General features: G+C 41.4%; 9 non-coding genes across 9 annotated transcripts; all 9 read right to left on the minus strand.

Annotated features, from left to right (window-relative positions):
- Positions 1-85: 85 nt before the first annotated feature.
- On the minus strand, positions 86-171 carry TRNAY-AUA (transfer RNA tyrosine (anticodon AUA)). The gene is given in 2 exon segments: positions 86-121; positions 135-171. It is a non-coding gene; the product is annotated as a tRNA-Tyr (tRNA).
- A 2,407-nt stretch (positions 172-2,578) lies between these two features.
- TRNAY-GUA (transfer RNA tyrosine (anticodon GUA)) lies at positions 2,579-2,664 on the minus strand. Its single transcript is given in 2 exon segments — positions 2,579-2,614; positions 2,628-2,664. It is a non-coding gene; the product is annotated as a tRNA-Tyr (tRNA).
- Positions 2,665-3,223: 559 nt separating this feature from the next.
- Positions 3,224-3,309, minus strand: TRNAY-GUA (transfer RNA tyrosine (anticodon GUA)). Its single transcript is given in 2 exon segments — positions 3,224-3,259; positions 3,273-3,309. It is a non-coding gene; the product is annotated as a tRNA-Tyr (tRNA).
- A 560-nt stretch (positions 3,310-3,869) lies between these two features.
- On the minus strand, positions 3,870-3,955 carry TRNAY-GUA (transfer RNA tyrosine (anticodon GUA)). Its single transcript is given in 2 exon segments — positions 3,870-3,905; positions 3,919-3,955. It is a non-coding gene; the product is annotated as a tRNA-Tyr (tRNA).
- A 559-nt stretch (positions 3,956-4,514) lies between these two features.
- On the minus strand, positions 4,515-4,600 carry TRNAY-GUA (transfer RNA tyrosine (anticodon GUA)). The gene is given in 2 exon segments: positions 4,515-4,550; positions 4,564-4,600. It is a non-coding gene; the product is annotated as a tRNA-Tyr (tRNA).
- Positions 4,601-6,389: 1,789 nt separating this feature from the next.
- On the minus strand, positions 6,390-6,475 carry TRNAY-AUA (transfer RNA tyrosine (anticodon AUA)). The gene is given in 2 exon segments: positions 6,390-6,425; positions 6,439-6,475. It is a non-coding gene; the product is annotated as a tRNA-Tyr (tRNA).
- Positions 6,476-10,264: 3,789 nt separating this feature from the next.
- On the minus strand, positions 10,265-10,350 carry TRNAY-AUA (transfer RNA tyrosine (anticodon AUA)). The gene is given in 2 exon segments: positions 10,265-10,300; positions 10,314-10,350. It is a non-coding gene; the product is annotated as a tRNA-Tyr (tRNA).
- A 1,206-nt stretch (positions 10,351-11,556) lies between these two features.
- Positions 11,557-11,642, minus strand: TRNAY-AUA (transfer RNA tyrosine (anticodon AUA)). Its single transcript is given in 2 exon segments — positions 11,557-11,592; positions 11,606-11,642. It is a non-coding gene; the product is annotated as a tRNA-Tyr (tRNA).
- Positions 11,643-13,494: 1,852 nt separating this feature from the next.
- TRNAY-AUA (transfer RNA tyrosine (anticodon AUA)) lies at positions 13,495-13,580 on the minus strand. Its single transcript is given in 2 exon segments — positions 13,495-13,530; positions 13,544-13,580. It is a non-coding gene; the product is annotated as a tRNA-Tyr (tRNA).
- Positions 13,581-15,813: the final 2,233 nt, after the last annotated feature.

Consider the following 15,813-nt stretch of genomic DNA (forward strand, 5'->3'; position numbering starts at 1 on the left):
ATAATATAATTATAAATTGTCTGTTATTTTACTTTCCAAGTATTTTACTTTCCAAGTATTCAATAAAATGTGCATTTGGCAAAAGTCCTTCGAGCCGGATTTGAACCAGCGACCTAAGGATGCCTGTTTTACCACTATAGTCCTCCGCTCTACCAACTGAGCTATCGAAGGCTTGGCAAATCGTTCTCTAGCAAACTCAATACGAGCTTCCACTTCAACCGTCGACTTGTAAACATCTCTTGCAATTCGTGCAAAATACTACAAATTTGGCTTGTGAGGTTCCCGAATTGAGTAAAAGCACATCAGTTCACAATTTAAAAAATGACCCCCTCCGCAGTCTCCCGCATGTTACTGACCACCATACAAAGGAGGAAAAGTTGAAAGGCGGCGCCTCACAGGCCAGCTCCTCAGAGTATTCATCAGTGTTCGGCCTTGACAATATTTTAATATCTTGGATGGTGTATAGTGTTCTCCCATTTCCCTTGAGAAATCAAGATTGTCAAGGGGATTCTGCTGTTTTGTCAGTTCATAGCAAGAGATGGGGATCCAAAATACCTCACAGGAAAACAACGAAGATTGGTGTCGGACAGAAAAATAATGTGGCCACAGCCTCAAAGCAAAAGGCATCTATTTTCAGTGATGAAATATAATATAATTATAAATTGTCTGTTATTTTACTTTCCAAGTATTTTACTTTCCAAGTATTCAATAAAATGTGCATTTGGCAAAAGTCCTTTGAGCCGGATTTGAATCAGCGACGAGCTATCGAAGGCTTGGCAAATCATTCTCTAGCAAACTCAATACGAGCTTCCACTTCAACCGTCCACTTGTAAACATCTCTTGCAATTCGTGCAAAATACTACAAATTTGGCTTGTGAGGTTCCCGAATTGAGTAAAAGCACATCAGTTCCCAATTAAAAAAATGACCCCCTCCGCAGTCTCCCGCATGTTAATGACCACTATACTAAGGGGGAAAAGTTGAAAGGCGGCGCCTCACAGGCCATCTCCTCAGAGTATTCAGCCGTGTTGGGCCTTGACAATATTTTAATATCTTGGATGGTGTATAGTGTTCTCTCATTTCCCTTGAGAAATCAAGATTGTCAAGGGGATTCTGCTGTTTTGCCAGTTCATAGCAAGAGATGGGGATCCAAAACACCTGACAGGAAACCAATGAAGATTCGTGTTGGACAGAAAAATAACGTGGCCACAGCCTCAAAGCAAAAGGCATCTATTTTCAGTGATGAAATATAATATAATTATAAATTGTCTGTTATTTTACTTTCCAAGTATTTTACTTTCCAAGTATTCAATAAAATGTGCATTTGGCAAGAGTCCTTCAAGCCGGATTTGAACCAGCGACCTAAGGATGCCTGTTTTACCACTACAGTCCTCCCCTCTACCAACTGAGCTATCGAAGGCTTGGCATATCACCTCTAGCAAACTCAATACGAGCTTCCACTTCAACCGTCGACTTGTAAACATCTCTTGCAATTCGTGCAAAATACTACAAATTTGGCTTGTGAGGTTCCCGAATTGAGTAAAAGCACATCAGTTCCCAATTAAAAAAATGACCCCCTCCGCAGTCTCCCGCATGTTACTGACCACCATACTAAGGGGGAAAAGTTGAAAGGCGGCACCTCACAGGCCATCTCCTCAGAGTATTCAGCCGCGTTGGGCCTTGACAATATTTTAATATCTTGGATGGTGTATAGTGTTCTCTCATTTCCCTTGAGAAATCAAGATTGTCAAGGGGATTCTGCTGTTTTGCCAGTTCATAGCAAGAGATGGGGATCCAAAACACCTCACAGGAAACCAATGAAGATTTGTGTTGGACAGAAAAATAAGGTGGTCACAGCCTCAAAGCAAAAGGCATCTATTTTCAGTGATGAAATATAATATAATTATAAATTGTCTGTTATTTTACTTTCCAAGTATTTTACTTTCCAAGTATTCAATAAAATGTGCATTTGGCAAAAGTCCTTTGAGCCGGATTTGAATCAGCGACGAGCTATCGAAGGCTTGGCAAATCATTCTCTAGCAAACTCAATACGAGCTTCCACTTCAACCGTCCACTTGTAAACATCTCTTGCAATTCGTGCAAAATACTACAAATTTGGCTTGTGAGGTTCCCGAATTGAGTAAAAGCACATCAGTTCCCAATTAAAAAAATGACCCCGTCCGCAGTCTCCCGCATGTTAATGACCACTATACTAAGGGGGAAAAGTTGAAAGGCGGCGCCTCACAGGCCATCTCCTCAGAGTATTCAGCCGTGTTGGGCCTTGACAATATTTTAATATCTTGGATGGTGTATAGTGTTCTCTCATTTCCCTTGAGAAATCAAGATTGTCAAGGGGATTCTGCTGTTTTGCCAGTTCATAGCAAGAGATGGGGATCCAAAACACCTGACAGGAAACCAATGAAGATTCGTGTTGGACAGAAAAATAACATGGGCACAGCCTCAAAGCAAAAGGCATCTATTTTCAGTGATGAAATATAATATAATTATAAATTGTCTGTTATTTTACTTTCCAAGTATTTTACTTTCCAAGTATTCAATAAAATGTGCATTTGGCAAAAGTCCTTCGAACCGGATTTGAACCAGTGACCTAAGGATGCCTGTTTTACTACTACAGTCCTCCGCTCTACCAACTGAGCTATCGAAGGCTTGGCAAATCAACTCTAGCAAACTCAATACGAGCTTCCACTTCAACCGTCGACTTGTAAACATCTCTTGCAATTCGTGCAAAATACTACAAATTTGGCTTGTGAGGTTCCCGAATTGAGTAAAAGCACATCAGTTCCCAATTAAAAAAATGACCCCCTCCGCAGTCGCCCGCATGTTACTGACCACCATACTCAGGGGGAAAAGTTGAAAGTCGGCACCTCACAGGCCATCTCCTCAGAGTATTCAGCCGCGTTGGGCCTTGACAATATTTTAATATCTTGGATGGTGTATAGTGTTCTCTCATTTCTCTTGAGAAATCAAGATTGTCAAGGGGATTCTGCTGTTTTGCCAGTTCATAGCAAGAGATGGGGATCCAAAACACCTCACAGGAAACCAATGAAGATTCGTGTTGGACAGAAAAATAACGTGGCCACAGCCTCAAAGCAAAAGGCATCTATTTTCAGTGATGAAATATAATATAATTATAAATTGTCTGTTATTTTACTTTCCAAGTATTTTACTTTCCAAGTATTCAATAAAATGTGCATTTGGCAAAAGTCCTTCGAGCTGGATTTGAACCAGCGACCTAAGGATGCCTGTTTTACCACTACAGTCCTCCGCTCTACCAACTGAGCTATCGAAGGCTTGGCAAATCAGTCTCTAGCAAGCTCAATACGAGCTTCCACTTCAACCGTCGACATTCAAACATCTCTTGCAATTCGTGCAAAATACTACAAATTTGGCTTGTGAGGTTCCCGAATTGAGTAAAAGCACATCAGTTCCCAATTAAAAAAATGACCCCCTCCGCAGTCTCCCGCATGTTACTGACCACCATACTAAGGGGGAAAAGTTGAAAGGCGGCACCTCACAGGCCATCTCCTCAGAGTATTCAGCCGCGTTGGGCCTTGACAATATTTTAATATCTTGGATGGTGTATAGTGTTCTCTCATTTCTCTTGAGAAATCAAGATTGTCAAGGGGATTCTGCTGTTTTGCCAGTTCATAGCAAGAGATGGGGATCCAAAACACCTGACAGGAAACCAATGAAGATTCGTGTTGGACAGAAAAATAACGTGGCCACAGCCTCAAAGCAAAAGGCATCTATTTTCAGTGATGAAATATAATATAATTATAAATTGTCTGTTATTTTACTTTCCAAGTATTTTACTTTCCAAGTATTCAATAAAATGTGCATTTGGCAAAAGTCCTTCGAACCGGATTTGAACCAGTGACCTAAGGATGCCTGTTTTACTACTACAGTCCTCCGCTCTACCAACTGAGCTATCGAAGGCTTGGCAAATCAACTCTAGCAAACTCAATACGAGCTTCCACTTCAACCGTCGACTTGTAAACATCTCTTGCAATTCGTGCAAAATACTACAAATTTGGCTTGTGAGGTTCCCGAATTGAGTAAAAGCACATCAGTTCCCAATTAAAAAAATGACCCCCTCCGCAGTCGCCCGCATGTTACTGACCACCATACTCAGGGGGAAAAGTTGAAAGTCGGCACCTCACAGGCCATCTCCTCAGAGTATTCAGCCGCGTTGGGCCTTGACAATATTTTAATATCTTGGATGGTGTATAGTGTTCTCTCATTTCTCTTGAGAAATCAAGATTGTCAAGGGGATTCTGCTGTTTTGCCAGTTCATAGCAAGAGATGGGGATCCAAAACACCTCACAGGAAACCAATGAAGATTCGTGTTGGACAGAAAAATAACGTGGCCACAGCCTCAAAGCAAAAGGCATCTATTTTCAGTGATGAAATATAATATAATTATAAATTGTCTGTTATTTTACTTTCCAAGTATTTTACTTTCCAAGTATTCAATAAAATGTGCATTTGGCAAAAGTCCTTCGAGCTGGATTTGAACCAGCGACCTAAGGATGCCTGTTTTACCACTACAGTCCTCCGCTCTACCAACTGAGCTATCGAAGGCTTGGCAAATCAGTCTCTAGCAAGCTCAATACGAGCTTCCACTTCAACCGTCGACATTCAAACATCTCTTGCAATTCGTGCAAAATACTACAAATTTGGCTTGTGAGGTTCCCGAATTGAGTAAAAGCACATCAGTTCCCAATTAAAAAAATGACCCCCTCCGCAGTCTCCCGCATGTTACTGACCACCATACTAAGGGGGAAAAGTTGAAAGGCGGCACCTCACAGGCCATCTCCTCAGAGTATTCAGCCGCGTTGGGCCTTGACAATATTTTATAGTGTTCTCTCATTTCCCTTGAGAAATCAAGATTGTCAAGGGGATTCTGCTGTTTTGTCAGTTCATAGCAAGAGATGGGGATCCAAAACACGTCACAGGAAACCAACGAAGATTGGTGTCGGACAGAAAAATAACGTGGCCACAGCCTCAAAGCAAAAGGCATCTATTTTCAGTGATGAAATATAATATAATTATAAATTGTCTGTTATTTTACTTTCCAAGTATTTTACTTTCCAAGTATTCAATAAAATGTGCATTTGGCAAAAGTCCTTTGAGCCGGATTTGAATCAGCGACGAGCTATCGAAGGCTTGGCAAATCATTCTCTAGCAAACTCAATACGAGCTTCCACTTCAACCGTCCACTTGTAAACATCTCTTGCAATTCGTGCAAAATACTACAAATTTGGCTTGTGAGGTTCCCGAATTGAGTAAAAGCACATCAGTTCCCAATTAAAAAAATGACCCCCTCCGCAGTCTCCCGCATGTTAATGACCACTATACTAAGGGGGAAAAGTTGAAAGGCGGCGCCTCACAGGCCATCAGCTCAGAGTATTCAGCCGTGTTGGGCCTTGACAATATTTTAATATCTTGGATGGTGTATAGTGTTCTCTCATTTCCCTTGAGAAATCAAGATTGTCAAGGGGATTCTGCTGTTTTGCCAGTTCATAGCAAGAGATGGGGATCCAAAACACCTGACAGGAAACCAATGAAGATTCGTGTTGGACAGAAAAATAACGTGGCCACAGCCTCAAAGCAAAAGGCATCTATTTTCAGTGATGAAATATAATATAATTATAAATTGTCTGTTATTTTACTTTCCAAGTATTTTACTTTACAAGTATTCAATAAAATGTGCATTTGGCAAGAGTCCTTCGAGCCGGATTTGAACCAGCGACCTAAGGATGCCTGTTTTACCACTACAGTCCTCCCCTCTACCAACTGAGCTATCGAAGGCTTGGCATATCAACTCTAGCAAACTCAATACGAGCTTCCACTTCAACCGTCGACTTGTAAACATCTCTTGCAATTCGTGCAAAATACTACAAATTTGGCTTGTGAGGTTCCCGAATTGAGTAAAAGCACATTAGTTCCCAATTAAAAAAATGACCCCCTCCGCAGTCTCCCGCATGTTACTGACCACCATACTAAGGGGGAAAAGTTGAAAGGCGGCACCTCACAGGCCATCTCCTCAGAGTATTCAGCCGCGTTGGGCCTTGACAATATTTTAATATCTTGGATGGTGTATAGTGTTCTCTCATTTCCCTTGAGAAATCAAGATTGTCAAGGGGATTCTGCTGTTTTGCCAGTTCATAGCAAGAGATGGGGATCCAAAACACCTCACAGGAAACCAATGAAGATTTGTGTTGGACAGAAAAATAAGGTGGTCACAGCCTCAAAGCAAAAGGCATCTATTTTCAGTGATGAAATATAATATAATTATAAATTGTCTGTTATTTTACTTTCCAAGTATTTTACTTTCCAAGTATTCAATAAAATGTGCATTTGGCAAAAGTCCTTCGAGCCGGATTTGAACCAGCGACCTAAGGATGCCTGTTTTACCACTATAGTCCTCCGCTCTACCAACTGAGCTATCAAAGGCTTGGCAAATCAGTCTCTAGCAAGCTCAATACGAGCTTCCACTTCAACCGTCGACATTCAAACATCTCTTGCAATTCGTGCAAAATACTACAAATTTGGCTTGTGAGGTTCCCGAATTGAGTAAAAGCACATCAGTTCACAATTAAAAAAATGACCCCCTCCGCAGTCTCCCGCATGTTACTGACCACCATACAAAGGAGGAAAAGTTGAAAGGCGGCGCCTCACAGGCCATCTCCTCAGAGTATTCATCAGTGTTCGGCCTTGACAATATTTTAATATCTTGGATGGTGTATAGTGTTCTCCCATTTCCCTTGAGAAATCAAGATTGTCAAGGGGATTCTGCTGTTTTGTCAGTTCATAGCAAGAGATGGGGATCCAAAATACCTCACAGGAAACCAACGAAGATTGGTGTCGGACAGAAAAATAACGTGGCCACAGCCTCAAAGCAAAAGGCATCTATTTTCAGTGATGAAATATAATATAATTATAAATTGTCTGTTATTTTACTTTCCAAGTATTTTACTTTCCAAGTATTCAATAAAATGTGCATTTGGCAAAAGTCCCTCGAGCCGGATTTGAACCAGCCACCTAAGGATGCCTGTTTTACCATTACAGTCCTCTGCTCTACCAACTGAGCTATCGAAGGCTTGGCAAATCGTTCTCTAGCAAACTCAATACGAGCTTCCACTTCAACCGTCGACTTGTAAACATCTCTTGCAATTCGTGCAAAATACTACAAATTTGGCTTGTGACGTTCCCGAATTGAGTAAAAGCACATCAGTTCCCAATGAAAAAAATGACCCCCTCCGCAGTCTCCCGCATGTTACTGACCACCATACTAAGGGGGAAAAGTTGAAAGGCGGCGCCTCACAGGCCATCTCCTCAGAGTATTCAGCCGTGTTGGGCCTTGACAATATTTTAATATCTTGGATGGTGTATACTGTTCTCTCATTTCCCTTGAGAAATCAAGATTGTCAAGGGGATTCTGCTGTTTTGCCAGTTCATAGCAAGAGATGGGGATCTGAAACACCTCACAGGAAACCAATGAAGATTGGTGTTGGACAGAAACATAACGTGGCCACAGCCTCAAAGCAAAAGGCATCTATTTTCAGTGATGAAATATAATATAATTATAAATTGTCTGTTATTTTATTTTCCAAGTATTTTACTTTCCAAGTATTCAATAAAATTTGCATTTGGCAAAAGTCCCTCGAGCCGGATTTGAACCAGCGACCTAAGGATGCCTGTTTTAACACTACAGTCCTCCGCTCTACCAACTGAGCTTTCGAAGGCTTGGCAAATCATTCTCTAGCAAACTCAATACGAGCTTCCACTTCAACCGTCGACTTGTAAACATCTCTTGCAATTCGTGCAAAATACTACAAATTTGGCTTGTGAGGTTCCCGAATTGAGTAAAAGCACATCAGTTCCCAATTAAAAAAATGACCCCCTCCGCAGTCTCCTGCATGTTAATGACCACCATACTAAGGGGGAAAAGTTGAAAGGCGGCGCCTCACAGGCCATCTCCTCAGAGTATTCAGCCGTGTTGGGCCTTAACAATATTTTAATATCTTGGATGGTGTATAGTGTTCTCTCATTTCCCTTGAGAAATCAAGATTGTCAAGGGGATTCTGCTGTTTTGCCAGTTCATAGCAAGAGATGGGGATCCAAAACACCTGACAGGAAACCAATGAAGATTCGTGTTGGACAGAAAAATAACGTGGCCACAGCCTCAAAGCAAAAGGCATCTATTTTCAGTGATGAAATATAATATAATTATAAATTGTCTGTTATTTTACTTTCCAAGTATTTTACTTTCCAAGTATTCAATAAAATGTGCATTTGGCAAAAGTCCCTCGAGCCGGATTTGAACCAGCCACCTAAGGATGCCTGTTTTACCATTACAGTCCTCTGCTCTACCAACTGAGCTATCGAAGGCTTGGCAAATCGTTCTCTAGCAAACTCAATACGAGCTTCCACTTCAACCGTCGACTTGTAAACATCTCTTGCAATTCGTGCAAAATACTACAAATTTGGCTTGTGACGTTCCCGAATTGAGTAAAAGCACATCAGTTCCCAATGAAAAAAATGACCCCCTCCGCAGTCTCCCGCATGTTACTGACCACCATACTAAGGGGGAAAAGTTGAAAGGCGGCGCCTCACAGGCCATCTCCTCAGAGTATTCAGCCGTGTTGGGCCTTGACAATATTTTAATATCTTGGATGGTGTATACTGTTCTCTCATTTCCCTTGAGAAATCAAGATTGTGAAGGGGATTCTGCTGTTTTGCCAGTTCATAGCAAGAGATGGGGATCTGAAACACCTCACAGGAAACCAATGAAGATTGGTGTTGGACAGAAACATAACGTGGCCACAGCCTCAAAGCAAAAGGCATCTATTTTCAGTGATGAAATATAATATAATTATAAATTGTCTGTTATTTTATTTTCCAAGTATTTTACTTTCCAAGTATTCAATAAAATTTGCATTTGGCAAAAGTCCCTCGAGCCGGATTTGAACCAGCGACCTAAGGATGCCTGTTTTAACACTACAGTCCTCCGCTCTACCAACTGAGCTTTCGAAGGCTTGGCAAATCATTCTCTAGCAAACTCAATACGAGCTTCCACTTCAACCGTCGACTTGTAAACATCTCTTGCAATTCGTGCAAAATACTACAAATTTGGCTTGTGAGGTTCCCGAATTGAGTAAAAGCACATCAGTTCCCAATTAAAAAAATGACCCCCTCCGCAGTCTCCTGCATGTTAATGACCACCATACTAAGGGGGAAAAGTTGAAAGGCGGCGCCTCACAGGCCATCTCCTCAGAGTATTCAGCCGTGTTGGGCCTTAACAATATTTTAATATCTTGGATGGTGTATAGTGTTCTCTCATTTCCCTTGAGAAATCAAGATTGTCAAGGGGATTCTGCTGTTTTGCCAGTTCATAGCAAGAGATGGGGATCCAAAACACCTGACAGGAAACCAATGAAGATTCGTGTTGGACAGAAAAATAACGTGGCCACAGCCTCAAAGCAAAAGGCATCTATTTTCAGTGATGAAATATAATATAATTATAAATTGTCTGTTATTTTACTTTCCAAGTATTTTACTTTCCAAGTATTCAATAAAATGTGCATTTGGCAAGAGTCCTTCGAGCCGGATTTGAACCAGCGACCTAAGGATGCCTGTTTTACCACTACAGTCCTCCCCTCTACCAACTGAGCTATCGAAGGCTTGGCATATCAACTCTAGCAAATTCAATACGAGCTTCCACTTCAACCGTCGACTTGTAAACATCTCTTGCAATTCGTGCAAAATACTACAAATTTGGCTTGTGAGGTTCCCGAATTGAGTAAAAGCACATCAGTTCCCAATTAAAAAAATGACCCCCTCCGCAGTCTCCCGCATGTTACTGACCACCATACTAAGGGGGAAAAGTTGAAAGGCGGCACCTCACAGGCCATCTCCTCAGAGTATTCAGCCGCGTTGGGCCTTGACAATATTTTAATATCTTGGATGGTGTATAGTGTTCTCTCATTTCCCTTGAGAAATCAAGATTGTCAAGGGGATTCTGCTGTTTTGCCAGTTCATAGCAAGAGATGGGGATCCAAAACACCTCACAGGAAACCAATGAAGATTTGTGTTGGACAGAAAAATAAGGTGGTCACAGCCTCAAAGCAAAAGGCATCTATTTTCAGTGATGAAATATAATATAATTATAAATTGTCTGTTATTTTACTTTCCAAGTATTTTACTTTCCAAGTATTCAATAAAATGTGCATTTGGCAAAAGTCCTTCGAGCCGGATTTGAACCAGCGACCTAAGGATGCCTGTTTTACCACTATAGTCCTCCGCTCTACCAACTGAGCTATCAAATGCTTGGCAAATCAGTCTCTAGCAAGCTCAATACGAGCTTCCACTTCAACCGTCGACATTCAAACATCTCTTGTAATTCGTGCAAAATACTACAAATTTGGCTTGTGAGGTTCCCGAATTGAGTAAAAGCACATCAGTTCACAATTAAAAAAATGACCCCCTCCGCAGTCTCCCGCATGTTACTGACCACCATACAAAGGAGGAAAAGTTGAAAGGCGGCGCCTCACAGGCCATCTCCTCAGAGTATTCATCAGTGTTCGGCCTTGACAATATTTTAATATCTTGGATGGTGTATAGTGTTCTCCCATTTCCCTTGAGAAATCAAGATTGTCAAGGGGATTCTGCTGTTTTGTCAGTTCATAGCAAGAGATGGGGATCCAAAATACCTCACAGGAAACCAACGAAGATTGGTGTCGGACAGAAAAATAACGTGGCCACAGCCTCAAAGCAAAAGGCATCTATTTTCAGTGATGAAATATAATATAATTATAAATTGTCTGTTATTTTACTTTCCAAGTATTTTACTTTCCAAGTATTCAATAAAATGTGCATTTGGCAAAAGTCCCTCGAGCCGGATTTGAACCAGCCACCTAAGGATGCCTGTTTTACCATTACAGTCCTCTGCTCTACCAACTGAGCTATCGAAGGCTTGGCAAATCGTTCTCTAGCAAACTCAATACGAGCTTCCACTTCAACCGTCGACTTGTAAACATCTCTTGCAATTCGTGCAAAATACTACAAATTTGGCTTGTGACGTTCCCGAATTGAGTAAAAGCACATCAGTTCCCAATGAAAAAAATGACCCCCTCCGCAGTCTCCCGCATGTTACTGACCACCATACTAAGGGGGAAAAGTTGAAAGGCGGCGCCTCACAGGCCATCTCCTCAGAGTATTCAGCCGTGTTGGGCCTTGACAATATTTTAATATCTTGGATGGTGTATACTGTTCTCTCATTTCCCTTGAGAAATCAAGATTGTCAAGGGGATTCTGCTGTTTTGCCAGTTCATAGCAAGAGATGGGGATCTGAAACACCTCACAGGAAACCAATGAAGATTGGTGTTGGACAGAAACATAACGTGGCCACAGCCTCAAAGCAAAAGGCATCTATTTTCAGTGATGAAATATAATATAATTATAAATTGTCTGTTATTTTATTTTCCAAGTATTTTACTTTCCAAGTATTCAATAAAATTTGCATTTGGCAAAAGTCCTTCGAGCCGGATTTGAACCAGCGACCTAAGGATGCCTGTTTTACCACTATAGTCCTCCGCTCTACCAACTGAGCTATCAAAGGCTTGGCAAATCAGTCTCTAGCAAGCTCAATACGAGCTTCCACTTCAACCGTCGACATTCAAACATCTCTTGTAATTCGTGCAAAATACTACAAATTTGGCTTGTGAGGTTCCCGAATTGAGTAAAAGCACATCAGTTCACAATTAAAAAAATGACCCCCTCCGCAGTCTCCCGCATGTTACTGACCACCATACAAAGGAGGAAAAGTTGAAAGGCGGCGCCTCACAGGCCATCTCCTCAGAGTATTCATCAGTGTTCGGCCTTGACAATATTTTAATATCTTGGATGGTGTATAGTGTTCTCCCATTTCCCTTGAGAAATCAAGATTGTCAAGGGGATTCTGCTGTTTTGTCAGTTCATAGCAAGAGATGGGGATCCAAAATACCTCACAGGAAACCAACGAAGATTGGTGTCGGACAGAAAAATAACGTGGCCACAGCCTCAAAGCAAAAGGCATCTATTTTCAGTGATGAAATATAATATAATTATAAATTGTCTGTTATTTTACTTTCCAAGTATTTTACTTTCCAAGTATTCAATAAAATGTGCATTTGGCAAAAGTCCTTCGAGCCGGATTTGAACCAGCCACCTAAGGATGCCTGTTTTACCATTACAGTCCTCTGCTCTACCAACTGAGCTATCGAAGGCTTGGCAAATCGTTCTCTAGCAAACTCAATACGAGCTTCCACTTCAACCGTCGACTTGTAAACATCTCTTGGAATTCGTGCAAAATACTACAAATTTGGCTTGTGACGTTCCCGAATTGAGTAAAAGCACATCAGTTCCCAATGAAAAAAATGACCCCCTCCGCAGTCTCCCGCATGTTACTGACCACCATACTAAGGGGGAAAAGTTGAAAGGCGGCGCCTCACAGGCCATCTCCTCAGAGTATTCAGCCGTGTTGGGCCTTGACAATATTTTAATATCTTGGATGGTGTATACTGTTCTCTCATTTCCCTTGAGAAATCAAGATTGTCAAGGGGATTCTGCTGTTTTGCCAGTTCATAGCAAGAGATGGGGATCTGAAACACCTCACAGGAAACCAATGAAGATTGGTGTTGGACAGAAACATAACGTGGCCACAGCCTCAAAGCAAAAGGCATCTATTTTCAGTGATGAAATATAATATAATTATAAATTGTCTGTTATTTTATTTTCCAAGTATTTTACTTTCCAAGTATTCAATAAAATTTGCATTTGGCAAAAGTCCTTCGAGCCGGATTTGAACCAGCGACCTAAGGATGCCTGTTTTACCACTACAGTCCTCCGCTCTACCAACTGAGCTTTCGAAGGCTTGGCAAATCATTCTCTAGCAAACTCAATACGAGCTTCCACTTCAACCGTCGACTTGTAAACATCTCTTGCAATTCGTGCAAAATACTACAAATTTGGCTTGTGAGGTTCCCGAATTGAGTAAAAGCACATCAGTTCCCAATTAAAAAAATGACCCCCTCCGCAGTCTCCCGCATGTTACTGACCACCATACTAAGGGGGAAAAGTTGAAAGGCGGCACCTCACAGGCCATCTCCTCAGAGTATTCAGCCGCGTTGGGCCTTGACAATATTTTAATATCTTGGATGGTGTATAGTGTTCTCTCATTTCCCTTGAGAAATCAAGATTGTCAAGGGGATTCTGCTGTTTTGCCAGTTCATAGCAAGAGATGGGGATCCAAAACACCTCACAGGAAACCAATGAAGATTTGTGTTGGACAGAAAAATAAGGTGGTCACAGCCTCAAAGCAAAAGGCATCTATTTTCAGTGATGAAATATAATATAATTATAAATTGTCTGTTATTTTACTTTCCAAGTATTTTACTTTCCAAGTATTCAATAAAATGTGCATTTGGCAAAAGTCCTTCGAGCCGGATTTGAACCAGCGACCTAAGGATGCCTGTTTTACCACTATAGTCCTCCACTCTACCAACTGAGCTATCAAAGGCTTGGCAAATCGTTCTCTAGCAAACTCAATACGAGCTTCCACTTCAACCTTCGACCTGTAAACATCTCTTGCAATTCGTGCAAAATACTACAAATTTGGCTTGTGACGTTCCCGAATTGAGTAAAAGCACATCAGTTCACAATTTAAAAAATGACCCCCTCCGCAGTCTCCCGCATGTTACTGACCACCATACAAAGGAGGAAAAGTTGAAAGGCGGCGCCTCACAGGCCATCTCCTCAGAGTATTCATCAGTGTTCGGCCTTGACAATATTTTAATATCTTGGATGGTGTATAGTGTTCGCCCATTTCCCTTGAGAAATCAAGATTGTCAAGGGGATTCTGCTGTTTTGTCAGTTCATAGCAAGAGATGGGGATCCAAAATACCTCACAGGAAAACAACGAAGATTGGTGTCGGACAGAAAAATAATGTGGCCACAGCCTCAAAGCAAAAGGCATCTATTTTCAGTGATGAAATATAATATAATTATAAATTGTCTGTTATTTTACTTTCCAAGTATTTTACTTTCCAAGTATTCAATAAAATGTGCATTTGGCAAAAGTCCTTTGAGCCGGATTTGAATCAGCGACGAGCTATCGAAGGCTTGGCAAATCATTCTCTAGCAAACTCAATACGAGCTTCCACTTCAACCGTCCACTTGTAAACATCTCTTGCAATTCGTGCAAAATACCACAAATTTGGCTTGTGAGGTTCCCGAATTGAGTAAAAGCACATCAGTTCCCAATTAAAAAAATGACCCCCTCCGCAGTCTCCCGCATGTTAATGACCACTATACTAAGGGGGAAAAGTTGAAAGGCGGCGCCTCACAGGCCATCTCCTCAGAGTATTCAGCCGTGTTGGGCCTTGACAATATTTTAATATCTTGGATGGTGTATAGTGTTCTCTCATTTCCCTTGAGAAATCAAGATTGTCAAGGGGATTCTGCTGTTTTGCCAGTTCATAGCAAGAGATGGGGATCCAAAACACCTGACAGGAAACCAATGAAGATTCGTGTTGGACAGAAAAATAACGTGGCCACAGCCTCAAAGCAAAAGGCATCTATTTTCAGTGATGAAATATAATATAATTATAAATTGTCTGTTATTTTACTTTCCAAGTATTCAATAAAATGTGCATTTGGCAAGAGTCCTTCAAGCCGGATTTGAACCAGCGACCTAAGGATGCCTGTTTTACCACTACAGTCCTCCCCTCTACCAACTGAGCTATCGAAGGCTTGGCATATCAACTCTAGCAAACTCAATACGAGCTTCCACTTCAACCGTCGACTTGTAAACATCTCTTGCAATTCGTGCAAAATACTACAAATTTGGCTTGTGAGGTTCCCGAATTGAGTAAAAGCACATCAGTTCCCAATTAAAAAAATGACCCCCTCCGCAGTCTCCCGCATGTTACTGACCACCATACTAAGGGGGAAAAGTTGAAAGGCGGCACCTCACAGGCCATCTCCTCAGAGTATTCAGCCGCGTTGGGCCTTGACAATATTTTAATATCTTGGATGGTGTATAGTGTTCTCTCATTTCCCTTGAGAAATCAAGATTGTCAAGGGGATTCTGCTGTTTTGCCAGTTCATAGCAAGAGATGGGGATCCAAAACACCTCACAGGAAACCAATGAAGATTTGTGTTGGACAGAAAAATAAGGTGGTCACAGCCTCAAAGCAAAAGGCATCTATTTTCAGTGATGAAATATAATATAATTATAAATTGTCTGTTGTTTTACCACTACAGTCCTCCGCTCTACCAACTGAGCTTTCGAAGGCTTGGCAAATCATTCTCTAGCAAACTCAATACGAGCTTCCACTTCAACCGTCGACTTGTAAACATCTCTTGCAATTCGTGCAAAATACTACAAATTTGGCTTGTGAGGTTCCCGAATTGAGTAAAAGCACATCAGTTCACAATTAAAAAAATGACCCCCTCCGCAGTCTCCCGCATGTTACTGACCACCATACAAAGGAGGAAAAGTTGAAAGGCGGCGCCTCACAGGCCATCTCCTCAGAGTATTCATCAGTGTTCGGCCTTGACAATATTTTAATATCTTGGATGGTGTATAGTGTTCTCCCATTTCCCTTGAGAAATCAAGATTGTCAAGGGGATTCTGCTGTTTTGTCAGTTCATAGCAAGAGATGGGGATCCAAAATACCTCACAGGAAACCAACGAAGATTGGTGTCGGACAGAAAAATAACGTGGCCACAGCCTCAAAGCAAAAGGCATC

The sequence above is a fragment of the Ambystoma mexicanum genome, chromosome 1p, assembly GCF_040938575.1.
Source record: "Ambystoma mexicanum isolate Mex_15411 chromosome 1p, UKY_AmexF1_1, whole genome shotgun sequence".
NCBI lineage: Eukaryota > Metazoa > Chordata > Amphibia > Caudata > Ambystomatidae > Ambystoma > Ambystoma mexicanum.